General features: G+C 43.2%; 1 long non-coding RNA gene across 1 annotated transcript; it reads left to right on the top strand.

Annotated features, from left to right (window-relative positions):
* Window positions 1-2,661: 2,661 nt before the first annotated feature.
* Window positions 2,662-5,156, top strand: LOC144302813 (uncharacterized). The gene is made up of 2 exons (XR_013369866.1): window positions 2,662-2,923; window positions 4,847-5,156. It is a non-coding gene; the product is annotated as an uncharacterized LOC144302813 (long non-coding RNA).
* Window positions 5,157-14,731: the final 9,575 nt, after the last annotated feature.

Genomic DNA, 14,731 nt, shown 5'->3' with positions numbered 1-14,731 from the left:
GACTTGGAAATCTCTTCAACCGGTGGAACACAGATTTCTCAGCCCTTTTAAAATGATCTAACCTACATACAACCGTGGTCAGAACAGTGACTCAGCCACCGAGAGGATATTTTTTTAACCCATGACAAATGTTTGAAAGCTAATTGTTCCCTCTCTTCCTAAATAGGACACTGGAAATTGCTGGAACACAGAGCTTACTGAACCACTCTAGAGAGTCCCTTACATTTAGATAGCTTTTAGTTGTCTTTAATGTGTTTCTCATTTATTGTCTCACTTTATTCAATGCCAGGAAAGTGGGTAGGGCAGGTGTCATTATTTTCATTCGACAGATCAAAAAGGTAAAAGAAAACACAGCAAGGGGTTGCCTTTGGTCACAGAGTAAATTAGGAGCAGACTTGATCTAGAAGTGAGGTCAGCCTCTTTGGGTGGTCCTCTGACCCAGGCTTGATAGAATTTCAGAATTTTGTATCTAGGCCTGATAAGCTCACCTGAATCTCACTGAACCTGACCCGCAGGTGAGGTTTGGAGGCAACCCCCGCATCGGGAATATCAGTGGCCCTTCCTCCCTTCCAGGTAGAACAGGTGTAGATAAATGAGATGCAGTCTGGCTGTCCCTGTGCCAGGGACTAACTGGCAATAGGAACTAACCAGATTTGCATTTTTTCCTGTAGCCTTCTTAGGTTCTCAAACTGGTACTGGTAGTGAATAATATTCTTAAGATAACAAGTATTAGCAATGGATAAAATTTTCTGACTAGTTAAACATAACTAATTAGAAATCTAATGTATCCAGTTGCTTTTGGCTTAGAACATCACTCTTCACTTATACAGGGGACTTGCTAAAGGTCCTCTAGCAAGGGTGGCTGTGCCAGGATCTTTGTTCTGTCCCTCAGACATTGTTCTCTGTGCCTTGATCAATTCTTTTCAGTCATTCTGTGTGCTCTGTGAGTGTGTGTGAGAGTAAGAAGGAGGGGGTGTATATTTGTAAACTCTCTGCAGTACATCCAGTGGCTGGTTATTCCAGCAAAGGGCTTTGCTGTCTTGGCTACAAAATTTACTTTTTCTCCCCCATGCTATTCTGAAATTTTGTGTCTCAGATCATTGACTCCATTGGTTATATCAGTCTTGCCCTCCCCCTCCTCAAGAGAGAAACTGTTTATCTTTCTCAAGAAATTTTATGGTTTAGGTGGGAAAGATCTGGCTCCCTGCAGAGCCCTGAGAGGAAGATCCAAGAAAGAAAATAATCCTGTATTTCTGGCATTTCCTGGCTGCCCAAAGCATCCCTTTACAGCTGACATTGATAAAATTTCATCAAAGGCATTGGTCAATCAGGCTGCAGGTTTTTAAAACATTACTTACTATGTGAATCATATTAGCACTTAAGACATTGCATAGAAGGTGGCATATGCTGTTTGCATGTTCTCACATTCCTAAGAACTCAGTACAGGCCCTCCAGTAATTGAAAAGCAATTTTATTTTTTTTAAAGATTTTCTTTATTTATTCATGAGAGGCAGAGAGAGAGAGAGAGAGAGAGAGAGAGAGAGGCAGAGACACAGGCAGAGGGAGAAGCAGGCTCTATGCAGGAAGCCTGACGCGGACACGATCCGATCCCAATACTCCAGGACCACGCCCTGGGCCATAGGCGGTGCTAAACCACTGAGCCACCCAGGGTGCCCCTTGAAAAGCAATTTTAAAATAAAGTTTGACACTCCTGACAAAACCATTCTTGAACAAATAGACACCTCCTGTTCTTGTGGGATGACTCAACATTATAAAGATGTCCTTTTTCCTAAGTTAATTTAAATATTGAATGCAATACCAAAAAGCTTTTTTAGGCAAGTTGATATTAAAGTTCACGTGGGGAAAACAGAAATGCAAAAATAGCCAGAAAACACTTGAAAAACAACCAGAGATAAGAATATACTATAAATCCTCTGTAGTGAAAAGTGTGGGGGTCCCTGGCTGGCTTAGTCTACACAGGATGCCTGGAGTGGGGAAAAATAGTGAGTAGAAACAAGGTTTGTTTTAGGGGTGATGAAAATGTCCTAAAGTTAGATTGTGTAGAGATCCCTGGGTGGCGCAGCGGTTTGGCGCCTGCCTTTGGCCCAGGGCGCGATCCTGGAGACCCGGGATCGAATCCCACGTCGGGCTCCCGGTGCATTGAGACTGCTTCTCCCTCTGCCTGTGTCTCTGCCTCTCTCTCTCTCTTTCTATCTCTCTATCATAAATTAAAAAAAAAAAAAGATTGTGTTGATGCTTGCAGAATTCTGTGGCTCTATTAGACTCATTGAATTGTGTACTTGAATGAATTTTCTGGTGTATGAATTACATCTCAATAAAAATGCTAAATAAGGGACGAAGGACAATAGAAAAATGGAGAAGGTATTTTTCAAACATGAAAAAAAAAGTTCAGATTCACCCATAACTAGAGAAATGTAAATTAAACAACACTGAGAAACCACTTCTTACCTATGATACTGGCAAAAACAACGAAGTATGACAATACACTCCGTAGGCTGTGGGGTGACAGGCACTCCCACATGGTGCTAGTTGGAATGTAAACTGCAGAGAAAATTAGGCAATACCTACCAGAACTGCAAACGCAATGTGACCCAGGAACACCACGCCTAGGAAACTATCCTGCAGGCATACTTCCAGCAACGTGAAAATAGAAGCACACAAGGTTATCCAGTGCACTGTAGCGGTAATTACAAATCTAAATGCTCATTCTTAGGAGACAAGGTTATTACTTAGCCAACAAAAAGAATGAAATCTTGCCATTTGCAGTGATATGGATGGAGCTAGAGTGTCTCATGCTAATCGAAATAAGTCAGAGAAAGATAAATACCATACGATTTCATTCATATGGAATTCAAGAAACAAAACATGATCAGAGGGGGAGGGGAAAAAGAGGGAAACAAAGGTAAGTGGCTCTTAACTATAGAGAATAAACTCAAGGGTGATGGAGGGAGGTGGACAGGGGGATGGGCTAGATGGGGGATGGGTACTAAGGAAGACATTTGTTATGATGAGCACTGGGTGGGGTGTTATATATGATGAATCACTGAATTCTAATCCTGAAGCTAATATTACCCTGTATGTTAACTAGAATTTAAGTAAAATTTTAAAAAAGAAAAATGACAGACTCATAAGGGACTGAGTAAGCTATAGTAGTTCATCTATAAAATAGAATACCAAGCAGTTCTTTTTTTAAGATTTTATTTATTTATTCATGATAGAGAGAGAGAAAGAGGCAGAGACACAGGCAGAGGGAGAAGCAGGCTCCATGCAGGGAGCCTGATGTGGGACTCGATCCTGGGTCTCCAGGATCATACCCTGGGCTAAAGGTGGCACTAAACCGCTGAGCCACCCAGGGATCCCTAAGCAGTTCTATAAAAGAATGAAGATCTCCATAAAATTGATAGGGAATGATTTCTAGTATACACTGTTGAGTGAAAAACTAACATGTAAAAAAACATCTATAATATGATATGTAAGAAAGAAAGAATATAAAAATATAAATGTATTTTTCCCTTGTACAAGAAAAGTACAGAAGGAGAAACCAGAAACTAGAAAAGTTCCTGTTGTGGATTGAATTGTGATCCCATCCTCCTTCCCCACAGCCCCGAAAAGCTTTCCTGAAGTCCTAATCTCCAGTACATCAGAACGTGACTTTATTTGGGAACAGGGTCATTGCAAATATAATTAGTTAAGAAGTGATCATAGTGAAGTAGGATGGGCCTCTACGCCAATGTAAGGACTAGTGTCCTTTAAGGAAGATGGCCACGTGAGGAGAGAGACACCAAGGGGGAGCATCATGTGGAGATGAAGGTGGTGGTAAAGGTGATCTACCAGCCAAGGAACAAAAAGATTGCCCATAACCCACCGGAATGCTGGGAAGTGGCAAGGAAGGATTCAGAAGGGACCCGGGCCTGCAGACACTTTCACTTCAGACTCCTAACCTCCAGAACTGTGAGACAATAGGTTTCTGTCATTTTAAACCACTCAGTTTGTGGCACTTACAAAGTGGCAGCCCTAAGAAGTATACTAGTGGGGGTGGAGGGTGCGAAAGGGGGTGAAAGAAGGGAGGAATTAGAATGGGGTAGTGGATATGAGGAGGAAGCAACATTCTCTCTTTGGAAACCATAGTAATGTTTCAAATACTACCCAAAATTAAACTCAACCAGGATGGGGTGCCTGGGTGGCTCAGTCAGTTAAGCATCTGCCTTCGGCTCAGCTCAGGATCCCAGGGGCCTGGGATGGAGTCCTGCTGCAGACTCCCTGCCCAGTGAGGAGCCTGCTTCTCCTTATGCCCCTCCCCTTGCTCGAGCTCACTCGCTCTCTCTCGCTCTCTCTCTCTCTTTCTCAAATAAATAAAATCTTAAAACAAACAAACAAACTTCAAAATCAACCAGGATGTGTGGGAACCCAACGTGGCACACAAACTATAAATTATGAACCTAACCGAATTGAAAGTGAATACACTAAAGGAAGCAATGAAGAAAAATAACCTAAGTAACTTGGCAAAAACTCTATTTTGATAGGAAACTGTGAGGTTAGGGCAGCCTGGGTGGTTCAGCGGGTTAGCGCCACCTTTAGCCCAGGGTGTGATCCTGGAGACCCAGGATTGAGTCCTATGTCAGGCTCCCTGCATGGAGCCTGCTTCTCCCTCTGCCTGTGTCTCTGCCTCTCTCTCTCTCTCTCTCTCTCTCTCTCTCTCTCTCTCTCTCTGTCTCTCATGAGTGAATAAATAAAATCTTAATCTTAAAAAAAAAAAAAGAAACTATAAGGTTAGAGGCACTGTATGTAAGTGCTGTCCCCCAATTCTTCTATTTGTTTCTGACAGTGGCCTGGATTAGTGACTCTGGAACTGCTGAAGGTATATACCAGGATTGAACAAATAGGTAAACATATTGCAGATGCCAGAAGTCACAATTCTCAAGGTCTGAGAAGGAAGTCACCACAAAGAAAAGGGGGAAGGCTGGAAGATGCTCTGCAATATTGTTTCAAGTTTGGAGGACTTGATCTCAGACTTCCAGCCTCCAGAACTGGAAGCAATAATTTTCTGCTGTTTATAATCCCCCAGACTGTGGTATTTTGTTATAGCAGCCAAATGGACTAAGACATTTTAAATAAAATTGATGCATTTAATATAACACTGTATGTTAACACACTGAAATTAAGATAAAAAAACTTGGAGATGCCTGGGTGGTTCAACCAGTTAAGTGTCAGACTCTTGGTTTCAGCTCAAGTCATGATCTCGGGGTCCTGGCATCAAGCCCTGCGTCTGGCTCCACGCTCAGCCCAGAGTCTGCTTGTCCCTCTCCCTCTGCTCCTCTCCTTGCTCGCTCACTCTCTCATAAATAAAATCTTAAAAGTTTAAAAAAAATACATTTTTCTCTTCTTCCATCTACTATAAACAATATTCTTGGCTTCCTTCAGCACCCCTACTTTTTCTTCCAGCGGGCTTCCTCTCCTTCCTTTCTCTTAATCCTGTTCATCTGACTTTGAGTTTTGCATTTTGAAGATTCCTAATGGTTTCATTTTGTTCTGAAACCTTAATTGAGTTTCCCTTGTACTATCCATTGGTTAAACCAAGCAGCTGAAAATCAGTAAGCAACCATCATATTGTGGTGACCAGGTAAACAGTGTTCATACCAACTTACAATGTGTATGCACTATAATTAAAGTTTTTTTTTTTGTGCAGCTTTCTGTTTTCCTGGAATTTCTCAATAGCTTTCTTTTTTGTTTTTTCCACCAATTATCTTTATCATACTCCCAGTTATTTTCCAAACTTTTCCTAACTTAAGTATTCTATTAAGTTCCCATTTTCCCAGGGATCTCTTTTCTGGGATTCCTGGCTTCCTGCTCAGGTTGGAACTATTTGCTCAGGGAACCTCTGGGATCCCTTGCCCCCTTCCAAGATGGGCTACAGTATTTCCTAGGTCTTACTTCTTCCTCAATTTGCTCCCTCTATATATTCGAGAGCATACTTTTAAGTAAATTCATAAGAAAGGTTTTGAGTAGGGGTGCCTGGGTGGCTCAGTGGTTGAGCGTCTGCCTTTGGCTCTAGGCATTGTCCTGGCATCCTGGGATCAAGTCCCACACCGGACTCCTCTCTGGGAGCCTACTTCTACCTTTGCCTATGTCTCTGCCCCTCTCTCTGTCAGCATTAGACATTTTTCTTAAATTCTTCCTTTCATAATTTCTTCCATATTCTTCATTCTTTTTTCAGAAACTCAGAAGATAGGAGTTTGGACCTCCTTGATCGGCCTTCTATGTCTTTTCTTTTTCTCTCTGATAGTGTTTTGGTGTGTGTGTGTGTGTGTGTGTGTGTGTGTGTGTGTCTTAGGGTCTTCTTTTTGTGTCTTTTCATATTGGTTTTATTTTACTTTCTGGGAGAGTTCCTGTATTTCTATATTCTAAAATCTATATTTCCATCTATTAAATATCTATCTCAGAAATCATATTATTAATTTCCAAGACCTCTTTGTTGTATTCTTCCTTTTTAAAATAGCACTCTGTTCTTGTTTTAAGGACATGATATCATCTCACATTTTTCTGAGGGTATTATTTACAGATTTTTTAAAAAGTCTGTTCCCTGAATTACCTTTGTTTCCTCTGGAGTCAATTTTTCTGTTGGTTTAACTTTTTCATTCATGTAATTTGGACCAACAGTCCGATTACCCTCGGATTTCTGTTCATGTTTAAGAATGAGGGATCACTGGAGACCCAGGATCGAATCCCACATCGGGCTCCCAGTGCATGGAGCCTGCTTCTCCCTCTGCCTGTGTCTCTGCCTCTCTCTCTTTCTCTCTGACTATCATAAAAAAAAAAAAAATTTAAAAAAGAATGAGGGATCAGAAAGTGTGTGAATGGAAGATGCCTGTCATCCAGCCAATGACTGAGCCAGAAGCCAGCTCTTCAGAGGATGGTCCCAAAATCCTCAGATCAAGACAACTCTAGAGATGCTCAACTCTGTTAGGAGATAACTTCTAATTATAAAAACAAAAATGTTTAGTGTTTTCCCAAGAGAACAGATCCTAGCTTCTGGGAGTTTTGTGTATGAGAGAGGAGAAAGGTGGTAGGATCGGCTGGTCAGCTCACCCTCCTCCCAGCCTGGCTTGGTGCAGTGGAAGTCTCCAGCCTGGGTTCAAGCTCTGGTCCCTGTCCTGAGAACCTCATTTGAGTGTCTGCAGTATCACAGGATTCAGACTTCCTCCAACTGCAGGTCCCACTAGGACATTACCCCCAATCTCCGCAAGCTCAGCTGGTAAAGGCTGATGCCAAGTGGTGTTCTCTGTGCGGCCCTAAGCCTGTGGAGCAGGGCAAGCTCTATAAATAGCAGCGGTGATTACAGAGTAACACTCCTTTTAAATGCTTGGACTTTATAGCTTTCCATTCAAAACAGTCCTGGCCCAGTGTTTAGTCTCTCTGGGGGGCAGCTGTAAAGGCCACCTTGTTTCACAGCTAAGGAGAGGTTACAAGGCAATTAAAATATTTTTGTCTCTTTTCTCTTTTGATGATTATTCCCATGCGGTGGCAGTCACAGGAGCAGTTCCTGCCTCCATTACCCACAGGGGAACTCGAGAACGTAGCGGCAGCCACAAGCCCTGAAGCTGAGCTAGAATTAGAGTTTCAGCTTTAACCCTTCTGTTGGTTTTCAGAGATTTAGAAGTAAAAGTCAGAAATGCTGGTGTCTTTAATAGAGCTAGGCAACTGTCACTTACTCTCCAGGTGTGCTTTCCCCTTTAGAAATAGAGTAAATGCTTCTTGTACCCGAGTAATTAGATGCTCTGAACTCTGCATACGGCTTGGTCAGATAAATGTAGTAATTGCACAAATCATGTTCCAGCCACATGGAGGTATTTGGGTAAAGATACTGTCCACATCAATGAACTCTGAATTGTGACAAGCAATGATAACAATACTGGTCATAAAAACTATCATCATATGGAAAGAAGAGCTATCATGATCTTAAAATTGATCCTGACATGTACAGGATCTTCACAATGTTCAAAAATCCTATCAACTCCTCAGGGTAGGCTTGACTGGACATCATTATCACCTCAGAACACACAGAGGCCTGGAGAAGTCCTGGCACTAGTGAGTAACCAACACGTATTGGGCCCATCAGAAATCAACGTATTTCATGTAGTCCCTCCCCCTGGGGCCTGGTGGCCAGTGAGCAATAATCCATAGCACAGTCCTTGCCACCACCAACCCCTCAATTCCCTCTCTCAGAGCTGAGGTGATAGAGGCTCTGGTGTCTGAACCGGCCTGAGGAATGAATGATGAGGGGAGAAGGGGAGAAATGATTTGGAATAGTAACAATTCTCCAACTCAGCAGGAATAGATTCTGTAAAACCCTGTTATTTCTCTTCTCCAACAAGAGCAATTATGAAAAATATTTCCAGGAAGGAAAATATTATGCAAATTAGTTATGACTAAATCATTGAAGAAAAATGCCAGCACTGTTTTTTGGACTCCAGGGTAGGCACAAAAGACCATTGGTGGTGATGCCAGTAGAATTGACACCTAGGACCAAAAGGACCAGGTCCAGATCCCTTGTGTTACAGGTGGCGACACTGAGGAAGCTGGGGTGAGGGGTGGGGCATAGTTAGTGAATTCTCCTGATGACTGGAGATGGCATTAGTAAGGTAGCCAGCAGAGAGCCAGGTACAAAGCAGGTACTTAAATGTCAGTTAGGAAAGTGTTCGGCTGAAAGCAACAAAAAGCTGGCTTTATAGGGTGTTTTTTTTTTTTTTCCTCACATGACAAGTTCATGGGTAGGCATAGTGGGCCTGGGTGTTCCTGAGCCTATATAAGAGAAGGAAGTCCTGCTCCTCAGGAGCCTATCTTCCCAGAGGCTGGGTGGGGTTCCGGGGACACAATGTGATGAGAGAAGGTGGGCCTTTTGGAAATCTCTAAACCAAACCAAAGATATTTAACTTAAAGGGGAAGAGCCCAGTGGAACACTGATCACTGTTGTATAGATGACAACCTAGATAGGTCCTATGCTGCCCAAGGGGTTAAAAATAAGATCAGGGAGGGGTGCCTAGCTGGCTCAGTCAGCAGAGCATGTGACTTTCGATCTTAGGGGTCATGAGTTCAAGCTCCACATTGGAGGTAGAGATTACTTTTAAAAAATGAATCATGGAGTGTAATTGTTGGATGACAAACCAATTCAACAGGAATAATCCTAATGATATGCACTTATGGAAACTACGGAGTTTCCTGGAGATATTCAAGTTGAGTAAGGAACTGGAGAGGAGTTTGTGTGTGGAGGAAGGTGGAGGAAGGGAAGGAAAGAGTAAGAAGGAGAGATGATCTCCAAATTCCCTTTTGGAACAATTCATTTAACAAGTATCTGCTTGGTTTCTGCTGTGTTCCACACAGGAACCTTATTTTCCAAGTCATAAGATGGCCTGACATTTACAAAAACCTAATGGAGAGAACATGGTGTCTGATGAGTGTCATTTACTGATTGACTTCTCAGGAACCATTTGCCTTCTGGAGATCCCATTCCACCGCTCCCAGTGACCCCTCCCCAAACAAGCCTGTTTCCATTCAGGTTCCCAGAACCAGTGAATAGGACAATATGTGTAGTTCAGTGGCAGCGTTTTTTCCAGATACAGTGAAGTCTGGACTCAATATCTGTCCCATATGATGTCCAGATGTCTGAAAGGCAGCTAGGAAGTAGTGGTCGGTAGTGGGAAGCTCAGTCATTGATTGGCCATCATGTGAGACTCTCTGGCCCTCACTTCTCTCACCTGGAAAACGGGAGAGAAGATCATCTACCTCATATTGTTATTGTGAGCACATTATGTGCTTTGTACAGTGATCAGCCCTTAGTATGGATTCAACAGACGTGGCTCATTGAGTTCCTCTGTCTCAGCTCTGCCACTGATTTTATGTCACTTTTCCAGGCCTCAATTTCCTCTTGTGGTTCAGACTAGAAGAAGCCCTGTGATTTCTTCCAGCTCTGAACCTTCTGGTGCCCAAAACAAAATGGCTGCCAGGCTCTCCCAGCCTTCACTAGGAGGTGGGAGGTGGTCTCTGCCAGGAGGTGGCACCACTAATTCATGTTTCCAGCAGAGATGTGGGTTGACCATTTGTTAATCTCCCTTCAGCTTTGAAAAAGAGCCTGAAAATTGGCCTGCTTAGCAGCTGCCTCTAAACTGACTTTTTAAAATAAAATCATGGTGCTGGTGTTTCCTAAATGAGACTGGATTTTCCACTCTTGTTCCCAGCATATCAAAATTGTCTTCCTTTGGACAGTCATCAATATTTAGGAAAGGGGGTAAAGAGAGAACTCTGACGAAGCCAGCTTCGCCTTTGCTCCGAAGCAAAACTGCAGATACTAAGCATGTGCTATTGAATTGCACCCACCATTGGCCATTTGCATGCTGTTCGGAGGGCACAAATGGCCACTTATGCTGGCAATTGCCTAATTGCCACTCGGGAGATCACAGATAGAATTCTGCAGCCTCAGATCTCTGGCAGCAGCAAGGCTGGAGCGGCCCAGAAAATGTGGTTTTCTAGTCTTCTTGGGTTACGTGAACAGGATCAGTCTTGTGCAGTGCGAGCAGGACAGGAAAAGGACTTAAGGCCAACAGAGCCAAATTCCTAATTTTACCCAAGGGCAGTTCTGGATATGTAAAGTGAATTTAAGATGAAAATTCCTTCACTCTCTTCCTTCCTTTGACTTTTCTCAAGAGTTAAAGAACGGGAAGAAGGGAGAACGGAGATGGAAAAGAGGTGAGGGGACAAAAAAGAGAAAGGTAGATTGCTTTTTGTGAAATAGTTAACTTTCAAATAGTTATCCTGCCTTTTCCCTCCTAATAACTTTTAGATTTAGAAGTGAACACATAACCAGATTAACTGATCGTTGCTTCTAGCTTGTCCTATCTATTTTGCACACGTATTTATTTGATTGGAGGCTGGAAAATTAGTGCGTTAAATCAGATTATCCTGCGGATTGGTCGTGACCTTTCGAATGTTAGGTTGTCAAAACTCTTCTCTGGTACCTGCCTTAAGAAAATTTAGGATGTATCCATTATGAAGAAGAAAACATTACTTTCAGATCCTATGAAAGATTTTTTTTTTTTTTTTTTTTTTTTAGCATCCAAAAAAGATGATGATGATTGTGGGAAAGCAGAACAGTGTCTTCCCTGGTCTCTCTTATTAGAGCTAAACCGATTATTTTAGATTGCTGGAGAAATCGCATCACGCACCGTCAAGTCTCGTTGATGGTAGTGTAAATCTTGTTAAGCCAAGTCATTTTTCTTCATTACTAACTAACCAAGTACTTCGTAAGTGGCTTTGAAATTTACATTACAAACCCACATCTTTTTGGTCTTTCAAGGTTTAAGAGGCGGAATGGGACCAGTGGGTTGTCAGAATGATGGCTCTGCAGTGTCATACAGACGTCACTGGGGATTGTTGCTTCACTGGGTTGAGAAAGCAGGGGTTGGTAGGTCCCAGAACGTTCCCTCCTGCTCTTGCCCCCACACCATCTGCACAATGGGAGCAGGTGGCATGTGGGTGAGAAGGCGATCATGGTTTCATCTGTTGCTTATGGAAAGAGAATTTGCCTGTTGAGCTTTTGGCTTTCTCCTGGTCTAATGAATGAGTCCTGCTCTAAAATTATCCAGGCATCTTATGACTCTACCAACAAATGAACTCTATTAGAAGATTCTGCAGTGGCTTTTTAAAAATGTCTCAATAGCACACCCAGGCTTGGAAAAGGCAGTTCCTTTCTCCTGGTTGCTTTAAAGTCACGCTTCCAGTGTGTTCATGCCTCTTGTGACAGCCCACGAAAGGCAGAGAGTTTTCTATTTTGAGAAGCAAACCCAGACAGATTTCTGGCAAACTGAAAGATGCTTTAGGTCTTATTTCCTTCTTCAAGACTTCCCCCACAGTATCAAATAGGGATTAGGGGGCCAATCCTGCAGGCTCTTGTGAGGGGTTGTGCTTTATTAAAAATCCATGCAAGGTGGGAAGAAACCAACATTTTTTTGGAAACACACTATGAAGGAGACATTTAGCACATGACATGAGTTATCTCGTTTAATCCTCAGTACAGTGTATGAAGAAGGCTCTGTTATCCCAGTCCTGAGAAGAGGAAACAGGTTCAGAGAGAAGGACTAACTTGTTCTGAGCCACAGTGTTTCTAGGTACTAGAAGGGGGAGCTGGAACCTAGGTTTGTCTGACCAGCCCTGTGCTTTTATGATGTTCCACATAGGTTGGCTTGCTTTAGAAGTGCAGAATGTGACTTGTCAATCGAGTCTGTAGACTTACTATGTGCTAAGCATGGCTTGAGGTTAGGACCCTGCACAGGGGTAGGAGGAGAGGCCCTGCCTGAACCAGGACACAGGGGCTGAAAGAGTGGGTACCAGGATCGGCTGGAAGAAACACCAACAGCCCCATAAGTGATGCAGGGCGGGCCCTGAGGTGGGGAAGGAGCCTTCAGCCTTGGTACCGGGGTTCCATCCACACAGGACATTACTGCTGATGGACTCAGGGCAGCCGGAAGTGGGGGAAGATGGTCTCCTCTGGTCAAAACTGCAAAAGGCCCAGATAAGCAGTGGCCAGAAGGCTGGGAAGGAAACACTGCAAAGTCAATCTGCTGAAGCAGGTTTTAGACTCATTTGAATGTCTTGTGGGCCTCAAAGCAATGAAGTGCTGGACAGCCTCTGGAGGCTTTTGAAGTTGAACCTTCACATCTCTGTTTCAACCTAGTTGCTGTGAGACCTTGCCCCTGAATGTCCCCATCTCTAATAATAACTGCCTCAGAGGGTTATCATAAGGATCCAATGAGATCATTCACAAGATGTACTTTGCACAGTGCCAGCATGATGTCAGTGTTCTACACACATCTTCTTTAGGATTTTGCTTTTTAGGTACCTCTCCCCCGGGCATTTCTGCACTGGTCATCTCTGTCTCCCCTCAGCCTGAGACCATACCCTGGGCTCTCTCACCTTCATACCAAAACAACAAAACAGAACACACACTCCCTCAACTACTTGGTGGTGCTACCATCCTAATTTTCCTGTGGCACCTCCAATCTTCCTTTTTTAAAAATTATTGAGTAACAACTGACGTATAACATTTCTTCAATCTTCTTGAAAGAGGACTCATAGGCTGCTAGTCCCCAAACGTAGGGACATGGGTTTTGCATATTTCTGTATCCCCGGTGTCTGTCCTAGTGCCTGGCACATTGTTGGCACTCAAATATTTGCTGAATAAATGCATGAAAGTCTTCATTTCCTCGTTATACTCTCCCAACTGATACCCTTGCGATCTAGCTTCTGTTCTTGCCACTCACTCTTCATAGACTTCTCTTTCCATAATTGCCTCTGACTTGATTACCAAAGCCAGGGGGTGTGTTTCTATCCTCTTCTCTCTGAGTTCTCTCCAGCCAATTCAAGTCTTTAAAACAAGCTTCCACTTTGCAGTAAATAGTAAATGCAAAAGTACTCTAAGGGGGCACAGACAGGCTAGGCTCTCCAGTTCTTAGTCATCCACTCAGTCAGCAGTATCCTTTGAAGTCTTCCGAGGTCACCTCTCTTTGATGGGGGTGAGTGGCAGAAGACAGTGAACATCCCGGAAGCCATCTTCCCTGATCTCAACAGCTGGAAACAATCTCTTCCTGCCCTGACATGCTGTACTAAGCTTTATCTGTGCTTCTCTAATGGAACTCTCTCTTTCTATTTTGAGTTATGGTATTTATAACCATATCTGTGGCACCTGCTATGTGTGTACCCTTTGAGGGCAGGAACCAGGCTTTTTCTCATCCTCCCATCCTGCTCAGCCTCTAGCCTAGGGTCATACAAATGAAACAACTGAAAGAATTGTAAAAAGAAGAGGAGACCTTGGGGAACTCTGAAAACCTTGCCTGTGGAGAGTTTTACAACAAGCTTGTTCACTCATGTTAGACTTAGTAAAACCCTTCGATGTACTCAGCCCTGGCCTGGGTGCAGTAGAGGGGGTGAAATAGAGCAGAGAACTAGCTTCTAATCTAGATGTGACAAGCAGATGTATATGCAAGCAAGTTAAATAGCAATTCAAAAATGCAAGAAAAAAAAGCCATGAACGGTGTGGAACGAACAGAACAAACACATATTCAAATAATTATTATTGAGTAGCAACTGTGTGCCCTCTGGGTGGTATAGCACTGAATAGACTAGGAGGAGGGGGTAGTGATGAGGGGTGGTTTTGGAAGGGGGTAAGAATTATGCTGAACTCTTGATTATTCCATTTCATTTTCCACAGTACAGGATAGGTATGTCCTGGCATTAGTTCCAGGCGACAAGCTGTGGGTATTCAGCACTGCCCTCTCTCGTGCCCAGATGATTCCAGTGCAGTAGATAGTTAAGAGTGAGAGCTCTAGGTCAGCAGGACCTGAGCCTGAGTCTTGACTACCATTGTGGCTTTAGCAGGTCGCTTTCTCTCTTTCCCCCTAAATCCTTCCACTATGACAGAAAAACAAAAATGCTTATCTCTCAGGTATTATATACATACATACTGAGCACTCACTATGTGCAAGAAACCGTTCTGGACGTCAGGGATCGAGCCATGAACAAAACAGCTGTGTTGGTTGCCCACGTGCACCATGAAGAAGGAGATATATGTGAACTGCTAACTAAGTACAGTGTTTGGCACCCAGCAATTGCTCTATAAATAGTCATCATCGTTATCCCAAGCATCTCATGGGGCTGAGTTCTC

The sequence above is a fragment of the Canis aureus genome, chromosome 32 (assembly GCF_053574225.1).
Source record: "Canis aureus isolate CA01 chromosome 32, VMU_Caureus_v.1.0, whole genome shotgun sequence".
Lineage (NCBI taxonomy): Eukaryota > Metazoa > Chordata > Mammalia > Carnivora > Canidae > Canis > Canis aureus.
Note: the sequence above shows the minus strand (reverse complement) of the source record. Positions and strands in the feature narration are given on the sequence as shown.